This window comes from Camarhynchus parvulus, chromosome 3 (assembly GCF_901933205.1).
Source record: "Camarhynchus parvulus chromosome 3, STF_HiC, whole genome shotgun sequence".
Classification (NCBI taxonomy): Eukaryota; Metazoa; Chordata; class Aves; order Passeriformes; family Thraupidae; genus Camarhynchus; species Camarhynchus parvulus.
In genome coordinates this window covers 53,762,727-53,787,296 of record NC_044573.1, presented here as the reverse complement: position 1 = coordinate 53,787,296, position 24,570 = coordinate 53,762,727, and the positions used below count along the sequence as shown (strand labels likewise).

Here is a 24,570-nt window from a genome sequence, read left to right as displayed (position 1 = left end):
GTAAAAGCTGGACAGGTTCCCTGCCAGGTTTCCAGGCCCCTATGTCAGCCACAGCAGCAGGAGGAGCACTTGTGTTCCATGTGCCTGTGCTGTGGCTGTAGCTGCTCAGCAGCTGCCACCCTTGTTTGGTACATGTGCTGTGCTGGGGGAAGGCAGTTGGTTGGAGCATGGTGCTGGTAACACCAAGGTTGGGGATTCAGTCCCTCTATTGGCCGTTTACTTTAGGGCTGGACTCAATGATCCTTGTGAGTCCTTTCCAACTCTGAATATTCTGTGAATCTGTGTGAAAGTTTCTGTAGCAATGAGGTGGGAAAGAATGAGAAAGTCTTCTGTCCACCTCTTTGCTGGCCATGTAAATGCAGGAACAGAAAGCTCTCATTCCTGTCTGAGCAAAGTACAGGCTTTCCTTGGGATCTTCTAGGGGAGGATATGCTGTACAGCACCTGTTTCCAAAGGTCAGCTTTATTAAAGATACTTCAAGTATCAAGAAAATAGTTTTTTTCACATGCTTATGTCATTAGGTTTGGGCCACCCACCCTACTGTTGCTCATCCCCAAGTGGGCATGCCTGTAGCAAGGCAAGGTGATGTCTCCCAAAGGAGTTGCTTGAAACAAAACCTCAGAGTCATTCTGCTGAGAAGCAGTTCCTTGGGCAACTTAGCAAAACTTGAAAAAACTGCTGCTTCTCATTTGATTTTATTTTATAGCTCTCCTAGCTTTCTTTTAAGATACTCATAAAAGTGTGAGAGACCCAGGAGAAATCATTTGGAAGTAGTCAACAAAATTACTCGTATCCAATTCTCAACCTCCAACATGGCAAACCTTTCACTGCCTAGAAATGGAATGAGATTTTGAGAGCAGAAGCTGTGTATGTACTCTATTAAATGTTCCTAATTTTCACTAATGAATTCTGAAATTTTATTTATTTTCATTAATTTATTCTAATTTCACTAATTTTACCTAATTTATTCTGGATATTTGTGCTTTCATGTGAAAATATGAAAGGAATTGACACAGAAAAGGGTCTGCATTACTCAAGTTTTTATGGTTATCAGGGCTTTGCAGTTCCTCACTGTTGCTCCAGACATGCTCTATATCCTTAAATTTTGTTATTCTAATACTTATCTTAAATATTCAATGCTGACACAGCCAGAGACAGTAGCTGACATTAGCTCAGAGTAGATGTAGAGTTATGAGATAACCTGTAGAGTTATGAGATAACCTGTCCCTAGACTGGCAAAATGTCTACCTCACCTTTTTTCTAAATTCCTGCTGGATGTCAAATGAAGCAGTTGGTGATTTCCTGTGGCACATGGGACCATCAACTATGGTGTCAGGAGCAGATGCTCATCCTGCTCAGCAGCTCCCTGAGAGGGTGAGGTAGGCGCCCTTCAAACTGACCAGAGAGCCAAGTCCAAGTGGTTACCTCTGACTCACAATCAGTACCCATCCATGCTCATTTCAAGAGACTATAAAGTTAGTTTTAGTAATTAAAAAAAAGTATGCTGCCCAAGCTTATATAGAGGTAGATAGGAAAATAACCTTGTGGTAGAATTTAGTAAAAATTAAGTATTTACAGTTAGATTAGATTCTCATCAAGTACAGATAAATTCAAAAGTATTATATTATTCCTTGTCAGGGGGCAGGTCAATTTAAGAATGCTTCTGACAGTTCCTGACTGTTCAAATTATGCTGCTATTACAGAGCAGATAATATGTTTTTTCCTTTTGTCTCCTGTGTAAGTTGATGAGATGGATTCCACTTTAGTAGCTATTGATTGCACATTTGCTTTGTCCATCTAAGGTCTCAATAGTGAGCATCTGAAAGCAATAATTAAACATACTTGAATGTGGTATGTATGTGGTATGTGATTTAAAGCTCTCCTGCCTTCTTTTCTACCCTTTTATTTCATCCTTGACAACCTTCAGGATCAAAACACATTTGAAGAGGTTGAAAGGCAACACTGCCAAAAAGAGAAAGTGTAAAAATAATCCACTGGAATCTGTCTGTTGGAAATATGATCAGATCCTGGGATGAGCACAGTGGGTCAGAGTATGATGCTAATTACACCAACATCATGATCCAATGGGTTTGGTCATTGTACAGACTATTTACATAACAGTTGGACTCACCGATCCTTCTGGGTCCCTTCTCAGCTCTGTGATAATTTCTGTGAAGCTGTGGGAGTGCTCATTTACACACTCAGTGGTGCTTTAACTGTTATAATTATAAATGCTTTTGATTTCTCATCAACACTTTCAAAAGTTCATTGAATTGCTTCCCTCGTTGATTTACCTCTCTTTTTTTAATTATTCTGAAATTTAAAAATCTAGATACTAATCCATCAAAACACACAAAATATGATTAGTCTGTTTAGAATAACCAGATGTGCTCACATTAAAGCACATGTGGGAGCATCATTGCTTTAGTGCCTAAAGGAAAAGGAACAAATAAGGCAAAAATGGAGAAACAGAAAGTAATGTAACACTTACGTAAACTTGACCATTTGCTTACTTGATTATAAGCACAATTTATAAAGCAGTGACAAGTTTTAAAGTGTAATATGTTAAAACACACCTTTAGTTTGTCCTTTTGTTCAGTTTTTATTTCTGTTTCCTAGTTTTTTTAATTTTATGACATTGTGGTTCAAGGTAGATGAGCTTGTGAGATTATTCTGTTTTTTCTAATGAAACCATTTTTTTAATCCTGGAATGTGAAATGTTAGTCAAATATTTTTAAAAACCTGACATTTCTTGAAACTTGGCTGATTTTCTAAAGTTCTATATTAAGAGTTAGAGAAATATTACACAGAAACTGTCCTTCCACCGGCAAGCTCTCACTTGATGGTGTTAAGTACCTTTCATGAATTTCAAAATAAATTCACGTAAAGGAGTTTAATTCTCTGAAATATTCTGTGTGATATCTTTCACAAATAATTTGAGATTCTCCTTCTTCCCATCTGCTTTCAGTGGCACTTCACATTTTTGATAGAAGCAGACAAGAGATTTTTCATTAGCACTGTGAGATGCGATACCTTCTTTGGCTTTTAATTAGGTTTTCAAGAAGCACGTGTGTTTGCCAGGGCCAAGATTTTAACTGAGATACACTTTAGTGAAGTTTTATTGATTATTAAACCATATTTTAATAACTACAAATGAGTGTCCATAAACCCAGATATAAATAAATATCTTATCACTAAGATCCTTGAAGTTTCAGTTACAGTCTTCCAGATATCTGCTTTTTAGTCCAGTATGATATTTAGCTTGACCCTTTTAAATAGACTAAAATTTACAGCACTATTAAGTCCCTGTTGCACAGTCAGGATATAGATGTAAATAGCTTTGCATCCTTTATTTGGCTCCTTATCTGCTTTTATTTCATATGAACATTGAAGCTATATTATTAAATTACTTGCACTGTTTAAAGATAAGGCTCAAGCAAAAATACATTTTGCATGGAAATTGCCATACAAAATAAAGCTGTCTTGTAGTTGTATTCAAAAATTGATGTGTCATCCCATTAAAAGAGATCTTCTCTCCCATAATAGATTATTTTTTGTTTTGCAGGAAATGAGACTGACAGGTTGTTTGTGAAAAATCTTTTTTTTCTTCACTGGAAACAAATGCTTCTAACTTTATTGGGTCTCTCTAGTTATATAATTGTATAACTGTGGAAAGTAATCAATTACAAGACACAGCAATCTGGCTTTCTGTACTGAAAGTAAAATAACAATTTTAGTCTCAGAGGTTACCCAAGTCCATCATTCCCTTCCTTTGAGACATCTGTTCATCCTGAGTGTGATACAGTGCACTGCATAAAAGCACAAGTTCTCAAAGACACAAATATTGTTCCCCAGCAGGTGGGTGTAAATCCTGATGGAATTGCACCCGGAAAGTAAAGTACATTTTGGATCCAAATGTTTGATGGTTCTTGGTAATTGTACTGAAATCAACCTACCTAGGATTAGATTAACACAGAATAAGCATTCTGTGGGTGTTTATAAATATGCACTTCCATAGTCTTTCATGTTGGATTATCCTGTTTCCTTCCACTCAGTGTAATATCTCTTATGTTCAAGCTTCCCTTCTTTCTAGAACTGCCCAGCTCTTTCCCACACCATCACCTTATTTCTCAAGATACTTAAGCCTGGACTTAACTTTGTGTCCAAAGATTTTGACTTGGCACAGTTAAGTACAGTACTGAAAAAGGCTGTATTTTTTTGGAATCATGGTCAGTTGTAAAAATGTGCTACTTTATCCTTCAAGCTCTCATGCTAGGATGCTTGTAAAATAAACCAAGTCACGAAATATGGAATTTTATGGTGACAGCTATTATGCCTGCAGATTGTCTGTAAATTCCTTCTTTCTTCTGCTTGTTTTGTGGAGATCAGAGGAAAGTATCATATTAACTTCCATAAACCTTGATCTCTCATAGCAGCTTTTTCTCCTTCTTATCATATCTAATTACCTGAGCATTTTGACTAGCATGCTCTCATTTCCATGCTATGCATTTCTTCTTCCAGATGAGAAGTGTCCTTGCTTTATTACTTCTTGGAGAGGATCTGGAGCTCTCATACAAACACATCAATGGTAAAATTTCAGAAAAGTCAGAGGAATCAGGAATTTTTATCTCTGTTAAAATCCTATCTTATATAAATGACTAATTCATAGGAATATGATCCATAATGTTAATTATAGTTTAATGAAAGTTGGATTGACTGCTCTAAAGTACAGATCTCATGTGACTTACTGTAGGCTTTATGTGATAGTGGACAAATTGCTTTTTGTTTTAGCATTTAGTTTTGGGCGGTTTTTTTTTTTTGATAAAGGGATGATAACAAAATTTGCTTGCCTTTTTTTTTTCCAGTTCTTTGTTTTACTTGTTTGGAGTGTGACCAAGGAACATTCTTGCCTGTGTGCATTAGGTTTCATAACAGAACAGATTTGGAACAGATTTGGGTCCTGCTGCTACTGCTGGTAATGGGAAGTCTTGTGATGCCTTTTCCTTTAGCAACCTGTATGCTTTCAGGGAGATTTTGACTGAACTGTTTAACAAAGACAAGGATGCTTTCATGTAATTAGGAAGTTACAGACAACTCTTCTGTCCATGGAGGCTCACTGTTATTTTCTGTATCCTCAGTCTCTACTTGGCATAGTTTCTTCTATGCTGCCATAAATGTCTGGAATAATGGTTGAGCATGCAGGAACTTAAAGATGGCATGATGCATAGCAGAAAAGGAATATCTACTACATTCATAGCACTTAGCTGGTGCTGTCTGTCCATGGTGAGACCAAAGCAGATGCCCAATAGGCCAATCTTATAAAATGAAGGAAAGCAAGTATTTTCTGAAAATTGATGATGTCCCACTTAGTTACACCATCTGATAGAGAAGTCACCTTCAGATTTACTTTATAAGTCATCCTTACCCGTGCAAATACGGTCTGCAGAGGCTCTGGAGTGACTGTGGAATCAAAGGAGGAAAGTGCTCCTTCCCACCACCTCCCCACCTCCTGAAGCAGTTAGAGTTGCAAACATCTATTAAATTTAAATTAATTTTAAAGGACATTGGGCAATGAAATGTTAATGTTTCCTCAGTACATTTGGAAAATAAAAAGGGAGTAATCAGGATGTTGCATTGCAAACATTTCTGTGTCAGTATTGTGCTTTTTCTTTTACCTTTTCTTTCCTTACAGAGACCATTAAAAAATTCAAATCCGGGTGTCTATAAATTGTACAGTCTCATTAGTTGTCTACATTTATCATTAAAAGCTAGTGTAATATGCAGCAATTTTGACATCATACCAGGAAAATCATGGAAATCATCATTAAAAATGGTTGAAGCATGAACTTTATTTTACTCTAACCTGAGGAAGTTTTTCAGAAAGCTATAAGGCTTAGCAGAAAAGTAGAAAGAACAACTGAGTAATTGACAGATCTGTTTAATCCCATTTGTCAATGATTTTGATTTTGCCAGGACCATAGCTATGGCCTGTATTGTCATGTAAGAAGGAATTTCCAACATACACAGTACATTATTCAGTCTTTACATCTGATTGAGCATAAGAACAGACTTTTGGCTGTGTTTGCCTTGCTCTCCATTTTATTATTGTAATGGAGAGTAGTTTGTTTTTATAGATAATTTTGTTAAAGGTTAAGAGAAGAGAACTGGAAATGTTTCACTCTACTCTGTGCTCACTGGAGTTTGGAAAATGGATTTGCTCCATTAGAAGGAGCATCTTCAAGAGGCAGGGCACCTTATGCCAGGGTTGCTGTAGTCAGGCACAGAGTGTTTGACAGTAGTACAGGGGAAAATCCATGGAGGAGCCTGGCAGCAGTTTGCAAGACTCAGCACACCCAAAAACTGCTCCTGCTGGCCATGCAGCTTCTCCCTCTGTGAGTCAATTAGCCCCACTTGCCAGTTTACGCGAGGATTTCAGTTAATGTAAATTAAATTCTATGCTTCTTAACAACAACAACAACAAAAAAAAACCAAAACAACAACAACAACAAAAAAATACAAAACAAAACAAAACCCCCCAAAAAACCAAACCAAAACAAAAAATTAGTAAGAGACCTGTGGTGAATCCAGTAGTGTACAAGTGAAGCTCTGCACACTCGGGCTTGCCCTTCTGTGAGGGATAGAACCTTTCACAATCTTTCTCCCTAATCTCTACTCCTCAACTCTTCTAAAAGCAGCAAAACTGGCAGGCCTCACTCTGGATGTTCCCACAATGAAGCCTGTCTTTCCTTCTCATTGTCATACTGGGGTTTCAGATCCTATTTTCTCAACCAGCTGGGAATGGGAACAGCAGTCCTGTTGGTGGCTGGGATGGTTGGCCCCTGCAATGCAGTGGCCTTGTCCTCCCTGGCAGAGATTTGGCACGGGTGGCTGCCAGCTGCCCCCATGGTGGGAGTCTCTATGGTGCAAGCTCTTGGTGCGTCACCCCTTTTCCTCTGTGTGCCATTTGCCTTGTCTAGGTACAGCCTTGGTGACCAGGCAAGCAGCCTCAGCCCTGCCTACTGCTTTTAGAGCTTGTTCAGCTCATTCTAACACATTCATTAACTCATTTCACCAGTGGCCCCACAGCAGGGTATACCTCAATCCTCTGGATAAACCACTCCTGTGGTAATACTCCTGTAAATCACTGGAAAGGGTTATGGAAAGCAAAGATGGGGTAAAGGTATGACTAAGCATGAGCACGTTAAACAAGTAGAAGAGCAGCGGTGACTGAGTGGGTGCTCTCTGTTACTTCCAGCCAATTCAATTAACCAGCTAAATGGATTTGAGAGATTTATCCCTTGTCCTGCAGGCTTCATCCTTCCTGGCAAGCATCTTGAGACAAATGGCAGTCATTTGCATCATAGTGTTCAGTCTCTGTGATGGAAAGCTCTGATCTGTGCCTGGTTTCTGTGGCTGAGCATGTGGCTCAGGACAGGTTCTCACATGGGATCACCTGGGCTGTTCACCCTGTTCACCTGCTTTCAGGGAGAGCCAAGCACACTTCTTATTTCCACATGGGTTTGTCTCAGCCACTGCCAGCACTTCTTGTGACACCAGTATGTGCAATACCCGTAGATAACCTGCTGCCTGGCTCACTGGCCTCGTGTTAGAAAGCTTTTCTCCACAACTGCATACTAAGTCTTGTCTTCTGCATGATGAACATGAAGAACCATTTGTTATCATCCTCTTCTCGCAACAAAACTTTACATATTTTAAATATGTTATCATGTCTTCTTTCTAGACTAAACAATCTATTTCTTTCAACCTTCCATTCTTCTACATCTGTTACCAATTTTTTTGTGGCTTCTACCTGGATTCCCTCCAGCCGTCTCTTTCCTTCAATAGCCCAGTAGGCGGAGCTGGATATAGTAATGCAGTCAAAGCCTTGCCTCTGGTGGTAGGGGAAAAATAATTGTTTGATTTGCTTACAGTATTACTCTGACTATATATCAGGCTCCCTTTTTCTGCAAGTGGATAGCATCCTGACTTAGGGTTTGCTTATAGGCCACTGTAAGTCCCTTCAGATCTTTCTATGGTAATTTGCCCTTCTCATTGTGGACCTAATGCATTAATTTCAGAACATTTATCCAAATTACTGCGGTTATGGTGAGTTCTAGTCCAATCTTGTAAACTGCTTGCAACCTCACCCAGTTTAGTATATTGTATCAGATGCTACAAATCTCTTTTACCACCAAAGTGTGAGATTGTCAAATATAAAAGGCATCAGATTTACAACTAGCTTGTTTTGAGAAACCTCATGAAGACCTTTTTTTTTTTATGATTGATAACAAGCAGAAGTTATGTAATATGATGGAGTCAGACTTTTCTCTGCCTGTTACTGTCACAGCGTATGATGATCTGAGGTCCCTGGCATTTCAGCCACCAAAGGCAATGTTCAGGTGCTAAATTGATCTCTGCTGAGCTGCAGGTGATGGCAGCAGTATTCTCACTGGCAAAGTTTATTTTGAACTAGCAAGGTTGTTCAATGATGCATTTCCTTTTCTAACACAATTGCAGAATTTTTCTTACATTTTTCTATCTTTTCCCTGCATGTTTGCATGGTGAATTCTTTGCAGTTCTCCCAGCATGTATGCTTACCGATACCTCTTAAATTACTCCTTTGGGGCTCTAAGGTAATTAATCTCCTGGTATAGCACACTGCTCATTTACTGTGCACTGGGTTAATTTGCTGCTGTGCTTTAGTGCTGCACTTCTGTAAACTAGTCCTCTCTTTTGAACTCTTTCCCCCTCTGGATTGCCTTTGCCTGGGGGTGTCCTTGATTAGTCTCTGAAGCTGGCTGTGGCTGCATTCCCTGTGCTTCTCAACACTGGTCTGCTCTTTCCTTCCTAGGAATGATGAAATCTCTCATTTTATAATCACTTTGGTTTGATTTCCTTTCCATTACTGAATTCTAAAAACTTCTACAAAACTAGAGTTAAAACTAGAACACCCTCCCATGTCTTTTATGGCCTGCCAAATTACTTCTTCAGCAAATACTTGAGTGTGTTTTTCTTCAGGAGAAATGAAAGAGGTGTTAAATACCAAACTTTCTCCATATTCTAATTTTGAAAGTCTTCTGAGTTTTGTATGCTTCCATGGAGGAGTTCTTTCATCTGAGAAGCCAACAGAAGACTGCTTCAAAGGTTGTCTTCACTTCTTGAAGTAACCAGGGGCATACTTTTATGACCTACAATCTAATCCTTTCTACAAACCAGTTGTAGCTGAAAAACACAGCCTGACCTCAGAAGCCGAATATTGTTTTAAAACATATTCTGCAACTTTTTAAAATACATCTGGAAAATACTTCCTGAAGAAACTACAGGGGATTCTGTGCCTCATCAATATAATGGCAACCACAAAGTGATGAGATAGAACCAGCTGTTATGTCGTGTGTACATATATATATATATATCTCACAGTACCCTTGGGACAGGCTGCCAACATGCAGTTTAATACATATCTCTCCTGAGCAGTGAACAAAGCAGAGCTAAGACTGGCAGGGTCTTCTACAACCTATATAAATATTTTAAAAAAGAGGTGAACAAGATCCATCTTATATTGGTACATCACACAGTGAGGGGATTGGTCTCAGAGTGAAGACTTTATGGTTATTTTGTCTCTTACAGGCAGATTGAAATCCTGCATCTGCAGCCCTTTTTTTCTTTAGGGAAGGATCTCTGTGGTTCAGCTATTTGAGTATGTTTCTTATTTTCTTTGTTTAAAAAATATTCTGTAATAGTTATTTCAGACCTCTGCAAATGGATGACAAATAGCCACATTTTAGTTAAACCAGAATGTTCTTTAAAACCATTTCTTACGCTGCTTTCAGTGCTATTTTAGTAGCTCTGTGGGTAACAACAGCATATTTCTTTCTTTGGAAGTTCCAAATACTAGAAATACTTTAGGGGAGTGATTTTGGTTCAGTTTGTATTCATACAGATAGGCTATATATCATGGGTGTTATATAATGCTGTAATTTAAGAGTCCACAATGAAAACAAAACATTTATTATATTCAGAGACATTTCCAGGGAGTGAATAACTATGATTAAGTGAATAGGCCATTAGCTACCACTATTACAGCTCAAATGCAGCTGAAATAGCATTTATTTAGTGGTAAAAAATATTTGGCAGCACTGCACTTGCAAAAAAAACCCCAAAACTTTACATTTGGAAAGTTCTCTACATTCCTAGGAATCTCCAAAGAAATGGTATTTAAAGGCACCAGACTCAATTTTCCTAGGCAGTAACTGTACAAGAAATATACTAAGTATATAATTTAGGCGAATATTGCATTTTAACAATCTTATACCAACATATGTAAGAATTCAATAATCAAAGAAGCTGTGGGCATGAAGTTTTCTAAGAATTGATTAAGCCTTCTCACTCAATTATCTCCATTTTATTATATCCATTTACTTCTGGTCAGATGCATTTGTTCTCTGCAGTACATACCTTTTCACAAGTATTTGGATCACTGAGGAAATATGTTCTGCAATTAGAGAAAAAAATACATACCTCTTCATTTTAGCATTATTACTAATAAAATAATGATAGCAAGATTTTTCTGTTAGTGATATGAGCCAAAGAGCCCAATCTAACAGATACTAAGTTACTTACAGTATTTTACTTATGTTTTTTTTAATGCTGTCTTGGTATTGAAATAGATTGTTCTTTTTTGTGTATCTTAAAAACGTTCTTTTGCAATGGCTATTGAAAGCTTTGCTTGCAGTAAGAGAGTTTTCCTTTGTGATGAATTTTTGTTCAAAACAAGAAACAGAGTATTTCTTCAAGGTATTATTAAGGATCTTTAATATTAAATTTTATATTCTTGGCAGTTGAATCTGATCAGAAACCAAAGGTCCTCTGAAATTTCTCTATCTTCTCTGTCTCAAACAACTTGCTAATGTATTTCATGATTTCTATAATGTCAGATCTCTTCAGAATTGCTGGTGGTAGTTACAGTAAGAAGATATTTTAGTAATTTGAAGAATATTTCTGGTTTAAATCCTTTGGTGAACAAGAATTTGGCTGTGTTGCTCTCTGGAGATCCTTGGCATCCAGAACAGGCTACATTCCCCAGCTGACTGATTCTGATGGATAACTTTCCGTGGATTGGGTGGTCTGTGGTGGAGCTGAGGGGCAGACTCTAGCTCTAGTGATTGTCTTTTTTTAGAAAAAAATACCGTCTCTTCACAAATGAAGTTGACTTTTTTCCCCCATTTCTTGGAAAAACTAGTGTCTTTTGACGACTGTACACTTAGAAAAGCTAAATATTTTGAAGGGCATAATATTGAACTTCACAAGATTTTTGAAGTGGACATTTGCAAAACAGATCATTTTAAAAGCCGAGGTATCAAGAGAATGCAACTACCAGTCTTTAAAAACAGATCAGTCTTTGTCGGAGCTAATGGAGAATAATGGTGATGGAGATGTTTCTTGATAACGGAGAGTTCGGAAACAAAAGATGGGATCAGGTAAAATAAGTTCTTGCTGATTGTGGTGATTGTTTATAAAGAGCTATTCCCATTGTTTTTTGCTAAGAGGCACATTACAATTTTTTTAAGAGACAAATTTAAGCATAGCAAAAAGTCTAAAATGTAATATGAGAGAAAGTTAAAAAAAAAAAACAAAAACAGTTCATCCAGTTAACCTGCCAGGATGGACTTAATAGTAGTAAGTCATTGGGAGACCATAGCTGGCATCATCACAGCAGTCTGTAGTCTTCAACAGGTGAGGAGCCTTGGCAGTGCTCTGGAGCTCTGTCCCATAATGATTATCTGAGGTAATTTTTATATGTTGCGGCATTTGATTGGAATAACTAAAATGAATGAGCAGCAACAGCAATGTAGGTTGAGCCAATGTTTTTAGAATTTGCAGAGAGGCAGCTGACTAGAAAATGGAGTTAATGATCTGAAACAAAATGACCTACAGGAGGATTATCTTCTGCTTATTTAATGCTGGACTGATCTGCCATCAGCACAGAGACATTTATAGAATAACAAGAGTATGGAAATAAGAGGCATTCTGTTTACATAATCTATACATTTTAATTAAGTTGCCAAAATATTTTTAGTTCCAGGCCCAACAAGGCAGAACCAGACTAGAATTACTGGCTTTGTGATCAATAGCAGCTGAGGTCACAGAGAAACCACAAGTAATGGCAAATCATTACTTGGACCTAAAATAAGATTATTTAAGTAATTAATTAAAGCTAAATATGAATAATTGCATTTAAAGGCAGAAGATACAATTGTTAGACAGCAGAGTGCACAGAGGAAATGCATTCATTCTGCAGATTGACAAAACAGATGGGTGGGTACCTTTCATCCAAAGGGGATGCTGCAAGATTGGGATAAAATTTAGTAGTACAAATATGAAGTTGGGTGTTCAATGAAGTAAAGTTTCTACAATTACTTTTTGGAGACATCAAAACAAGTGAGAATAAAAAAGTATGTTTATTAGGTATGAGATATTTCTGAGCCATTGGTGCATTGTGTTAAAAAAAAAAAAGGAAATGCTATCTTAGGACATATCAAGCAAGGTAACTCCAGCAGAGAAAGTGAAGTTATCAGTGTCTTAATCATAAAATCACTCAGGTTGGAAAAAGACCTTTAAGTTCATCAAGTCCGACCATTAACCCAGTTCTGCCAAGTCCACCACTAAACCACATCCCTAAGGACCAGTTCTACATGTCTTTTAAATACCTCCAGGGATAAGGACTCAACCACTTCACTGGGAAGCTTGCTCCAGTGCTTGACGACCCTTTTCATAAAGAAAATTTTCCTGAAATCTAATCTAAACCTTCCCTAGTACAACTTGAGGCCATTTCCTTTTGTCCTGCCGCTCGTTATTTGGGAGCAGAGACTCATCTGACCTGGCTACAACCTCCTTCCAAGGAGTTGAAAAGAGTGATGAGGTCCCCTCTGGGCCTCCTTCTCTCCAGGCTAAACAACCCCAGCTCCCTTAGCCACTCCTCACAGGACTTGTGCTCCAGACCCTTCGCCAGCTCTGCTGCCCTTCTCTGGACATGCTCCAGCACCTCAGTGTATTTCTTATATTGAGGGACCCAAAACCAAACACAGGATTTGAGGCACAGCCTCACCAGTGCCGAGTACAGGGGGACAATCCCTGCTCTGGTCCTGCTGGCCACACCATTGCTGATCCAGGCCAGGATGCCTTCTTGGCCACCTGGGCACAGCTGGCTCATGCTCAGCTGCTACTGACCAGCATCCCGAGGTCTTTTTCTGCCAGGCCACTTTCCAGCCACTCTTTCCCAGCCTGTAGCCCTACCTGGGACTGTTGTGACCAAGTGCAAGACCTGGCACTTGGCTTTGTTGAACCTTGTACCACTGGCCTCAGACCGCTGATCCAGCCTATGGGAGCATCCCTCTGTAGAGCCTTCCTGCCTTCCAGCAGATCAACATTCCCACCAAGCCTGGTGTGATGTACAAACTCAGGATGTGCTTGATGCTCTCCTCCAGAACATCAATAAAGATATTTAACAGAACTGGCTGCAACACTTAGTCCTGGGGAATCCCACTTGTGACTGGCCACCAGCTGGATGAACTCCATTCACCACCGCTCTGGGCCCAACCATCCAGCCGGTTTTTAACCCAGTGAACGGTGCAGGAACTCCCGTCCAAGCCAGGAGCAGCCAGTTTCTCCAGGAGAGTGCTGAGGGAAATGATGTCAAAGTCCAGGTGGACAACAAGGACAGATCTTTCCTCATCCACTAAGCAGGCCATCTTGCCATGGAAGGAGACAAAATTAGTCAAGCAAGGCCTGCCTTTCACAAAGCCACAGTATCTGAGTCTAATCCCCTGGTTGTCCTGTACATGCCATATGGCATGTACAGGCACTCAAGATGACCTGGTCCATTACCTGCCCCACGACCAAGGTCAGGCTGACAAACCTCTAAGTCACTGGATTCTCCTTTCAATCCTTCTCATGGTTGGACATCACATTTGCCAACTTCCAGCCATCTGGGACCTCACTGGTAAACCAGAACGAGTGATAAATGATGGGAAGTGGCTTGCTGAGCACTTCTGCCAGCACTTTCAGTATCCTTGAATGGATCCCATCCAGCCCATAGACTTGTGTCTGTCTAAGGGGTGTAACAATTTCCCCTTGGATTAAGAGGCTTCATTCTGCTCCCTATCCCTGTCTTGCAGCTCAGGAGTCTGGGTACCCTGAGAACCACTGGTCTTTCTATTAAAGACTGAGGCAAAGACATTAAGTACCTCAGCCTTTTCCTCGTACTTTGTGGCTATATTTCACCCCACATCCAGAAAAAGATGGAGTTTCTCCTTAAGAAGCATTTTTGTTGTCTTTTATAGCTGTAGCCAGATTAAGTTCTACTTGGGTTTGGGCCCTTCTAATTTTCTGTCCACATAACTTCACAAGATCCCTGTAGTGATCTGGACTTCTCTGCCCCTTCTAAGGATTATAGACTTTTCATTTTCTCCTGAATGCCAGCTGAAGCTCTCTGTTCAGCCAAGCCCATCTTGTTTCCTGACAGCTTATCTTTTGAGATGTGGGGATGGCCTGCTCCTGCACCTTTAAGATGCTTGGTTTTTTTTTGAAGGATGTCCAGCCTTCCGGGATGCCTTTGCACTCCACAACTGCCTTCCAAGGGACTCTGTCAACCAGTCTCCTAAACAGAACTTTGTAGGATAAAATCTCATCACTCATGTTCCAGCAAGATTAAGTCAAAAAGTGGAAGACACTGAGAAGCAAGCTAGGGAAAGAACAGGAAAGCCAAGAGAGAAGAGGATGCTAACAGATGTTGACTTAACCCTATAAAAGGAAATTTGGGAAAGAGATTATGAATACAGTCTCTCTAACCACCTCCAAGAAGAGCAGGCCCAAAAAAAGAGAAAATATCCTTATTGTAAACACAAACATCACAATTATAAATTGATCATGAAAATGCAGGCTTCAAATCAGGAAAAAAAATATTCTATTCATCAGAGCAATGAACTTCAGAAACAGTAAGTAAAAAGATCTTAAAAAAAATTAGGATACAGCTTGGCCAGTTAATGCAGTTCATGGAAAGGAATGAGAGAGGCCTGCATGCTGAGACCTTTTAAAGTAGTACCCCTCCTATTCCACATAGTAAAGGGCTATTGACTGTTTTTGCGTGCTCCAGAGTTTACTGTCAGGAACCAGAAGCTCATAGGTATTCAGTTAAAATTAAAGTTGAAAAATTAAGAGACTTCAGTTGTGAGAGAGAAGAAAAATCCGGGGAGTTTGTTTTGTCTCAGAATTGCCACAAGCCATCAGTGTGTTACATCCCTGACAAACACCCAGAGAGGTGTAAGATCTTCCATTCCATTTCAGGGTCGGGTTACTGATTTGGGCTTCAGCTCGCTTCCTCCATGCTGCTGGAAGCCCAGCCAGGAGTTACTGCTTTGAGAACTGTACAGGGAGCTGCTATGTCTTGCTGGCATACAATTTATTAGCCAATTCCAGCTGATATTCAGTGACTGTGCAATGGCTTTTTATTTGCTTTGTCCCAGTGTGTCCATTTATAGGAACACACCAGCCCCACAACCGTGAGGCAGTGACATCCAACCCACCCAGAGACATCTTGGGTGAGAGAGGCGTTGGTGCCGAGCGCTCCCCTGCCAGTGGCCCACACCAGGGCAAAGCAGCACTGTGGGACAATTTCTGTTCTCTGGGACCCACCCTGACAGCAAACAGCTCCCCAAATCAGTCACAGGCACCTGAGGCTGACCCAGCTCTTGCAAGCTGAAGAGGTCCAGGTTATTTTAAGGCTTCTCCTGCAGGAATGATGCAGCCTGGCTGCAGTCACACTGTCGGCTCCCAGTTCTCCCATGGAACCTGTGCCTGTTGTGGTGATGCTCTCGACATGCCTGCCAGCTCTGGCACCAACCCACCCGAGCTTGTCCTCACAGCTTCACAGCTTCAGTGCATACCAAAAGGGTTTGCTTGAAGTGCCCCTGCTGTGTTTATGGATGTGCCTTTGCCTTGAAGCAAACCAGAAGCATTCCTGCAGTGGAGCTCAGCTGCAGAGAGATTAAGGCTGTTCTTCATTACCACCTTGAAGTGTTGTTTGCAGTTTCCAGCTCACACCATCTGCCATTCCATAGCCACACCAATGAACACTGTTTGGCTTGAATGTAGATGAAGTGCTCTAGCAAGTATGTCAAGAGTTGGCTCATGATCAAGTTTCAGTCATGAAAGTGTGTAGGCATACCCCCAAACAAACTTAAATCTTTCTCTCCATCATGGCAAGGCAGAGCAGGATAACTGCGTCAGCCGGCAGAGCTGGAGGACAGTGTATTTGGATGTTTCTTGTCATGCAAATGCCAAATGGTCAAAAATTGTGCCTTCCAAGGTTATGAGACTGGCTTTAAAATAGTGTAATCTTAAAATAAAGGCTTTAGAAATCCCTTTCATCTTCTGCTTTTCTCAGATTCTTTTGAGCCTATCAGCACATAAAAATCACATTTTTTCACCTTTTCATCTATGAGCATAGAAAAATGAATTAAAATATGAAAACTCCTATTCATGCAGGAACAACTCTCTTCAGAAGGAGAAGCTTTACAGAAAAACATCACATTGTGGAGCTCACTCTCTGGAGCTGATAACACTGGATTAGATAAAGCCAGGGACTGAATTGCCAAAGTTTGCACAGCTGTAAGAATGATATAGTTCAGATTACTGAATTCTTGCTGACAGAAGATACATATGGAGTGAAAAACACCAGACATAGATTACCTGAAAGGAAGGGAAGAAAGTAAAGAGGCCGGAGGGGGCTACAGTTGTTGTCTTGGCAGTGCAGTACAAGCATCTTCAGTCACACACCAGGGAAACTGCTTCAAGGCTGTGAAATTCTTCCTTCAGCCCAGAACTCACCCACTCCCATAAAAGCCAGCCTGGATTTTGGAGGATTGGCAACTGGATTATCACTTGCTACCCTAATCAGGTCTTACCTACAGAATACAGTGTGCCACTGGACTGTTCATTTCTAACTGATATTACATACACCACCATATACAGTGCAGAAAACTTTCAAAGCCCTTCAGATTTTTAAATTGTGTTAGGTAGGATTTTTTTCGAATGGTTAGAAATTGTTTTAAATTATACACTGTTTATGTTTAAAGCATACTCTGCTTTTTAAAGCAGATTCATGTGGTTATTAAACTAGCAAATTCTTGTTAATTTTAAAATACACTTCTAAATAAATTCTCTAGAGTTTTAGAGACTTTGTTAACCATTGTAATTAAGTATAGTTTAAATTTAGCACACTGAAACTTCACTTTAGTCTTAGATCCCAAATGACTTGATGATATCAAGACTCAAAGGTATATTCTAACACTTAGTATTTGCCCTTTAATTTGTTTAAAAATTAATTATAAGAATCTTTTTGTATCCAGATACAGAAATAACATAGCAGTTCAAATATTGAACATTACTGCAATTTCTTCCCCTAATACTCCTTAGGCTGAGTCATAGAAAACACTGATAATTTTCAAGTTTCATAAATGACTGCCTCTTCATAAATGACAGCACAATATACACAAAATATCATATGACATTCCAAATGTTATTATTATCTTGATAGAGGCTTCTCTAACATCAGGGACAAGGGCTTCATAATTTAATTCAAGTATTGGATTGATTAGCATTCCCATAGTGTAAAGCATCAGACATTTGACCTCAAGGAACAAACAGATTGAGGTATGTCATTATCAGTAGTCTAGTCTTTCACCACAAACTTTCACTGAAACTTAAAGTCAGTTAAATTATGTAAACTCTATGCTGCTTGCTAAAATGAGGAAATTTTGCACTTTCTATTAATCTCTATTTGATAACTGCAGTCTTAATTACAGTGAGTGTTACTACTTTTCCCCCTGTCAGCCAACACATGAACATTGCACTGTTTAAAAACAGACTCCTGTTTCTCCTTTTGAAAAGAAGGCGTGGGACTCATCTCACTTTACTCTTGCAGTACATCTACACTGCAGAGCTGACTGCTCTGTCTCTGTAGCACTGTGAGCGCTGTGCAGTGCGAGTCACACACCCACACACCTCTCATGACTGCTCCTGCCACTTGTGTTAGGCACTCAGGCAAGCATGGCACAAATTCTCCTGCCATCACTGACTGGCTCCAGATAACTCTGGTTGGACATTTTTGCTTGCCATGGATTGCAAAGAGAACAATTATGATCTTTTAAGACAGTAGTCACCATGACACAAATCTCCATGTCAACAAGCTATCAGCTCTTCTGGCCCTGAGCAAGCTGCTGCCTGGACTTTCAGTAATGCTTATGACTGAACAGTTTGTCTCTATTTCTCTTTCACTGTTAGCAAAGTCTTGACTCAGAGATCCTAGCCCTTTTGACAAAAAGACAAAAGTAATTCTGGTATCTGTATGTCTAAAATTCTTGATAAAAATCCCCTAAATCTCTGTTATTTATAACCCCTAGAACTGTTCTCAGTAAGGACCAGACATCTGCTTTGTCTCATTTTCAGGACTTTTGACTTCCTGTAAAAAACAGGTTTTTTGTGGGATTTCCTCTCTGCCTTGGCAGTCAGACAGCAGGCTGTATATCATGAGCAGTCAGGTTGGCTCACCTGTCCTTTATCCTCTTTCCTTATTTTCCACTGGAGAAAGCTGGAAGTGTTTGTGTGTACTCTTTATGCTGCTGTCTCTCTGTCACCACATATTTTTCAGAGGAAGTCAGTCTCACTTTTCTTTCACTGGAAATCCAGTGGGATATATCCCTAAATATCAAATCAAATTTTGTGTTAATTGATGGTGGGCTTTGTGTTGTATTTCAGCTTCTGCTGGCCTCCAGTTCCTCCAGTCCAGAAGGAGCTGGGGACTATTTCCACCTTGGAGAGCAAGTTATTTCACATTTCTGAGTAGCACAGATGGCACAAACAAAATATATCATAGAGTGAAAAGTAGAAGAGGTCTGCTAATAATCCAAATTATGTTAAGAAGAGTGATCTGTGCCTCCTGTATTTGTGAAATTGTCTTGTAATGATAACATTTTCTCTGCAAAGCTCAATATGACTGGTCCTGTTGGTCTCAGCAGTCTTTTTCAGTATATTTCTGATTAAGATATCTTTTGCAAGATAAACAGTAATTTTGTGGTCTAGAGTTTTGTGAAGTTATGCAACTGATTTGTTTCTAAACTGTAGTGGTATGTGTTTGTTATTTTCTCAGTGGAATGTTTCATTGAACAAAATTCAATTTTAAAAGGCTGTGAAACAATTCCATTAGTCTAAATTGAACAATATTTCAATAAAGCACATAGTTCATAAAAGTAGCCATATAGATGCCATATAGATATGAAATCAATTGCTAGGAAGACTGTGTTATCGCTTGAAATCTTCTTTCCATAATGGTTCTATTTTTCTATTTTCAAAGTCTATATAGTTCTTCTTGAAATATGTTTGCTTGTATTAGCAGCTTTATTTAAACAAGACTGTATGGTAAAATATTTCAGTTGTTACTATTCTTGTGTGCTAGGGAAACTGGGCTAGAATAAATTATATTACGTGAGTGCATAAATTATTTGGAAACCACATACATACAAAGAATAGTTCTCAATGATACTCCATTTAGTTGAGTTTTTCAAGTGTTTTCTCCTTGTTCCAGTAATATTCGGTATTCTCACTGGTGGCTTGGATGAAAGCTTAGAATGTACAGTTAATAAATTCATAGAGCAAAACAAGTATTTTGGAAGCAAGGCTGTGGAAAATGACAAAGTAAAGATAAAGTATGCTGATGGTTAAAATCGGTTAGACAAACATCAGCAGGCATTGCGTTGGTCAGGGATGAGCAAAGAGATCTCTCACATCACCTGCTACTTCAATTCCTTTAGTGATTTCTATTTATGTGATAATTATAAGAATAATAATTATACATAAAATAAGTATTTTGTGTAGCTCCAGAAAATTGCAGGGTATGTAACCAAAAACTTAGCGCTGGTTCTGGAATTCATTACATGACTTTTGTACTTACCTTAGATTGAAGCAATTATACTTCTTATCATTCCGCCCATGTCAGTACTGACTGAAAATTGCTAGGGTCTGATGGCTTTGTGAGTGGTCTTTGTGAAATATCTATGTGAACATAGTCAAATGTCTGTGGTAGGATATAATGCATTCATATTCGTAAGACATTTTGGCCTTCAACCTACTCACAGTCCATGGAAAAAGATGGACACCTTCTTGAGGTTACCGAGGGAGTGGGATAATCACCTTCCAGAGTTACCTCTGCCTCTCTTACATTTTCTGCAATAAATATATATTGGAGGTGTATTCTTAGTTTTTCCTATCTTAGTCTGTGATACTAAAAGTTTGATTTTCTTTGAACTTCACTGAGGACGATCTAAAAAATTTGTAATTACCAGAAAATCAGAATAGATAATGTAGAGGTCTGTTTTGACCCTTAGTTCTGTGAAGCCCATTCAGTGAGTCATTTATGAAGCTTTTATAGTTGTTACCATTACATAATGGTATGACCAATATGTATTAGAGGTAGTTCTACAACAAACTCATATAAGCCACTTATTAACCTGTTGGATTCTTGCTCATTGTTTGTTAATCCTTTACTCTGTATCTTGTGTACAGTGTGTGAGAGAAACAATACAGGACTTTAATCCAGAAAATCTGCTATGAAAAAATAATTTTTACAAGGATAATATTATACTGACATTTTAAAAGTACTAAGCTACTGGACGTTTATATTTTAGATAATGGCATGTTTGGTCCTGGATAATGTTTTAGGAACCATACAGTATAAGGCCTTTCTCCCTCATAAGCATTGTGTGGCTAACAGAGAGACTGTAAACTTTATCCCGAATCTTTTCTTAGTGAAGCATTTACTATTGCATGGCTGAAAAAACAAAAAGTCTCATTTATAAGACTTTTTAAACATTGGAATTAAACTCCAGCAACCAGTGATGACTAGTTATTGTTCCTTTTGTCAACAGGCAAGATGAAGGAAGTTCTGGCAGCTTACCATGTCCCGGGCTCTGCAGAGCTAAGTGAGAAGTGCTCCCAGTTCTAGCACGCATCACATCCCATCGACCTTGGGTCTGGAGTGCCAGAAGGATCCCAGCGCTGCGCTCTGAGACGGCTCTGAGCACCTCAGTACCCCCTTCTTGACAGAACCCAGGGATGGCAATATTACACACCAGTATTACCTGTCTGGGGCAGGTTTAATTTTATAAATTAAAACAATAAACTCTATGAGTTTCTAGACCATATTTGTGCTGTTGAGGATGATCTGCTCAGATGAACAGTTTTGCATCCATCGAAGAGACAGGTTCTTCTGCTGGACCAGAAGATGACAGTGGACTGTATATTGTAACTAATATAATTTGTAGCATCTCCTAGTGCAAATAATTGAAGAACAGGTGGCCAGAAAATCCTGTGGGGAATAAGACATGCTCTGTTTTGATCTACAGATTTTTTTAAAAGTTTTGGTTTTTTAAAGATAACCACTTTTAGATAACACTATGTGTGCAGTCTATGTGCAGCTCTTCACTGTGGCTATCTGTATTCCAGAGATGATGAATGCCTTGTAAGACACCTCAACCTTTTAAAATTTGTGATTAATCCTTAAATTATGAGATTATAATGAAAAACTAGAAAGGAAAACTTCTAGGGCTTTTATTTGACAGGATGTCTCCAATTACTTCCCATTACTTCTCGTAAAAGGAGAAGGAAAAGGCAGGAAGTAGAAATTAAATACAAAACCCCCCATGTTGCATTTCTTCTTTTGGCATATGCACCTATCTAAATGTGTGTTTGATGTAATATCCAAGGAGAGAGAAACAGCTAAAAATTAGCTGAGCCATCACACAAAAGGTCTGTGTTTTTGGGCAGAATTTGCTAATTTTGTCTCTTGAATAGCTATAGAAAAGAAGGAATATGTATATGCTCCAACATATGTGAAAAGGACATACTTGCCATTCCTTTATTTATTTTTGCTCTTTCAAAAATTAAAGTGTCAGTTATTTGGAATGCTGTAGTCTGTGGTCTCTTTACTTTTGTTTAGTGAGAGCCTTTCAGCAAAATCATTCCCATTACAGTGTAACTGCATGGTGACCACAGCTTTGGGCCTGTATAATAAAGATCTAAATTCAAAATTTTTTTTTCTCAGCATTTTCTCTATTTTTATGTTGTATCTGCAAGTCTTTAATTGGAGTCCTGCTCATTGCTGTGCCTAGAAGATTTGGCAATATTTTTAGGAAGGAATGTATTTGTGTGGTTGAACCTCATTCTCCTTTGTATTATTATTACAACAGATTAGAGGGCAGATACAAAAAGTTAACAAATCAAAAGAGATGCTTAAATTCAATTTGCAAATGAATCCCCAGGACAATAAGGACATCAGTCTCTTTGCATCCTTGATTTAAGGACATGCTCAAGTATTTGGCATCTGGTCTCTATTAATTGGTAATCCTGCAAAGGTACTGGAGGAAGCAGCTGCAGAAAAGTTGAATCTAAGCTGGCTTTGATTTGCTGTGTGTGATCTATTGTGCTGAACACACAGCTGTGCTGTACAGCACAGTTCAAAAGCCAATCAGATTCTTTTTACTTCCTCCTTCTTATTTTCTTCTCCAAAGACAAAATTTTAAATTATAAAAATGTTCTTCATGTAGCAATGAAGTTTGTGTGAATGAAGTTTGTGTGAGCAAAAACTGCTCATGGCATTTCAAAAATAAATGTGGTCCTGACAAGGCTATCTTAGCCATGCTGCATTTGGTTTGTCAACAAACAAATGTTTGTTCCACTATGGTTAGCTCATAGCAAATATCTGAATTCCTATCAACAGAACACCTCTGACTTTCAAAATCTTTTAGTTGGTCATCACTATTCTCCTGTATGTAGCTGCATGTGAATGGTGGAGTGCTTACTGCAGTGGCATCCATACCAGTGCATTTAAACACTGGTTTTATGTGTTTAAAATAAAAATAAAATAGGAGCAGACAGCAACATCTCAGAGCTGCTGATAAATTTCAGCTAATCTAAAGCTGAGCTCCTGCTCACCTTCTGCCCTGCTCACAGCTTCCCACGACCTCCCTCAAAGAGCTGCACACCTAAGAGGCTTCCTGGTGTGACTGAAAACATCCTTGTGTAAGAGTTTAGCTCATGTGCCAGCTCTGACACCAGGGAGAGGGTGGGAAGGAACACCTTTTAATCAGCAGTTTAGTTTTAGGTTGGCTTATGCTGATAGAGCATGCACATCCTCAGGTGCCTCTGTGAATTAACTGATCCTATTACCTAAACTTTCTGTTTCAGGATATTTCTTCCCTATGGCTAAAATGTGTTCCTTGATTCAGTAACACCACAAGGAAAATAAAGCACTGGAAAATCCTTAGAAAGTAATATTAATGGTGTCTTTAAAACTAATTGTGCAGTGACAGTATTTGTGATACCAGAAAAATACAATGCCACAAAAGGGATATATTCTTGCCATTCAAATTATTCTGAATATCAAAATGTTTTCAGAAAAACAGAAGTGAAAGCTGTGGGCCGTAACAGTAAGAGGGCAGCACAAGCCCGCTCTGCTTGCAGAGCCTGAACTATTAATCAGGTTTATGTTCAGTATGTGGACAGCTGGACCCACCAATACTGTACATGCTTGAGCTTGACCATGGCACCATTTGAATATGAATGACAAGAATTAATTGCCCCAAGAGCAGGACCTTATTTTGGAGAAATGGCTTTTTGTCTGTACAGGAGGCTGCTGAAGTCTGACTGTCCCGTTCAGTGAACTTTTCTGACTTTTTCTGACAAGATGGGTGACTGTTGCCCATCTGTTGAAGGAGTGATTGAAAAACAAAACACAACAAAACAGGCAAACCTCTTGGCACTCCAGTAAGGGCAAAGGTTGAAGCTTTTTGTTCTTTGGATGAATCCCCCTTTGAGATGCCTCTCCATGCTTTTCCTTGGCATCTGGACAAGCCCTTCTTTGTGAAGGGACATGAATATGCAGAGGCCTGCAGTGCACCCTCTCTTCAGTCTGCTTCAAAGGAAAGTTTCAAAAGTCATTATTTTCTGGCAACTTTAAACATCTGAGTGGGGCTGCGCTGTGTAAAGCAGTGCTGACTTTACAAACAGTATTAGCTGATTTTGATGACTTGGAACAATTCAGTATTTGCTCAATTAGAACAGATACTAAATGTGGACTGTGTAGCTTAGCAGACAAGAGTGTTGGTTTTGCTGACTGCATGTAATGTGTGAATATGGACTTCACATTCAAATGAGATGATCTTAAGTAATTTCCTTAGCAGAAAATGGTCCATTCAAAGAATAAGAACATCTGTTCAGAGGCCAGACCTGAAATAAATTGTAGGTTTAGAGACAGGTCTTTTGTCCAGCATAGTTTGGGCACTAGACATGTAAGAAACAGTTGACTCTCCAGGTCACAGCTGGGGTTTCAATGACGTGTCTGCTACAGCTGAGCACACCAAATCTTACCTGTGGCTGCAGTTCTGTTCCTGCTGCCAGTCTGCACTGCTGTGATAGCACAGGCTTTTACAAACATCAGCTTGCTTTAGATTGCTTACAGTT

General features: G+C 39.1%; 1 protein-coding gene across 2 annotated transcripts in view; it reads left to right on the top strand.

Moving 5' to 3' along the window:
- SCAF8 (SR-related CTD associated factor 8) overlaps positions 1-24,570 on the top strand; it is a 152,772-nt gene that overhangs the window by 67,304 nt on the left and 60,898 nt on the right. The window contains exon 21 of one of the 2 annotated variants that reach the window (XM_030944259.1): positions 20,979-23,754. The exons of the other annotated variant lie outside the window; for it this stretch is intronic. The gene's annotated coding sequence lies outside the window, so the exon portion shown is untranslated. Of the gene's footprint in view, positions 1-20,978; positions 23,755-24,570 lie in introns of those variants that run through there. 2 annotated transcript variants of the gene reach the window in all.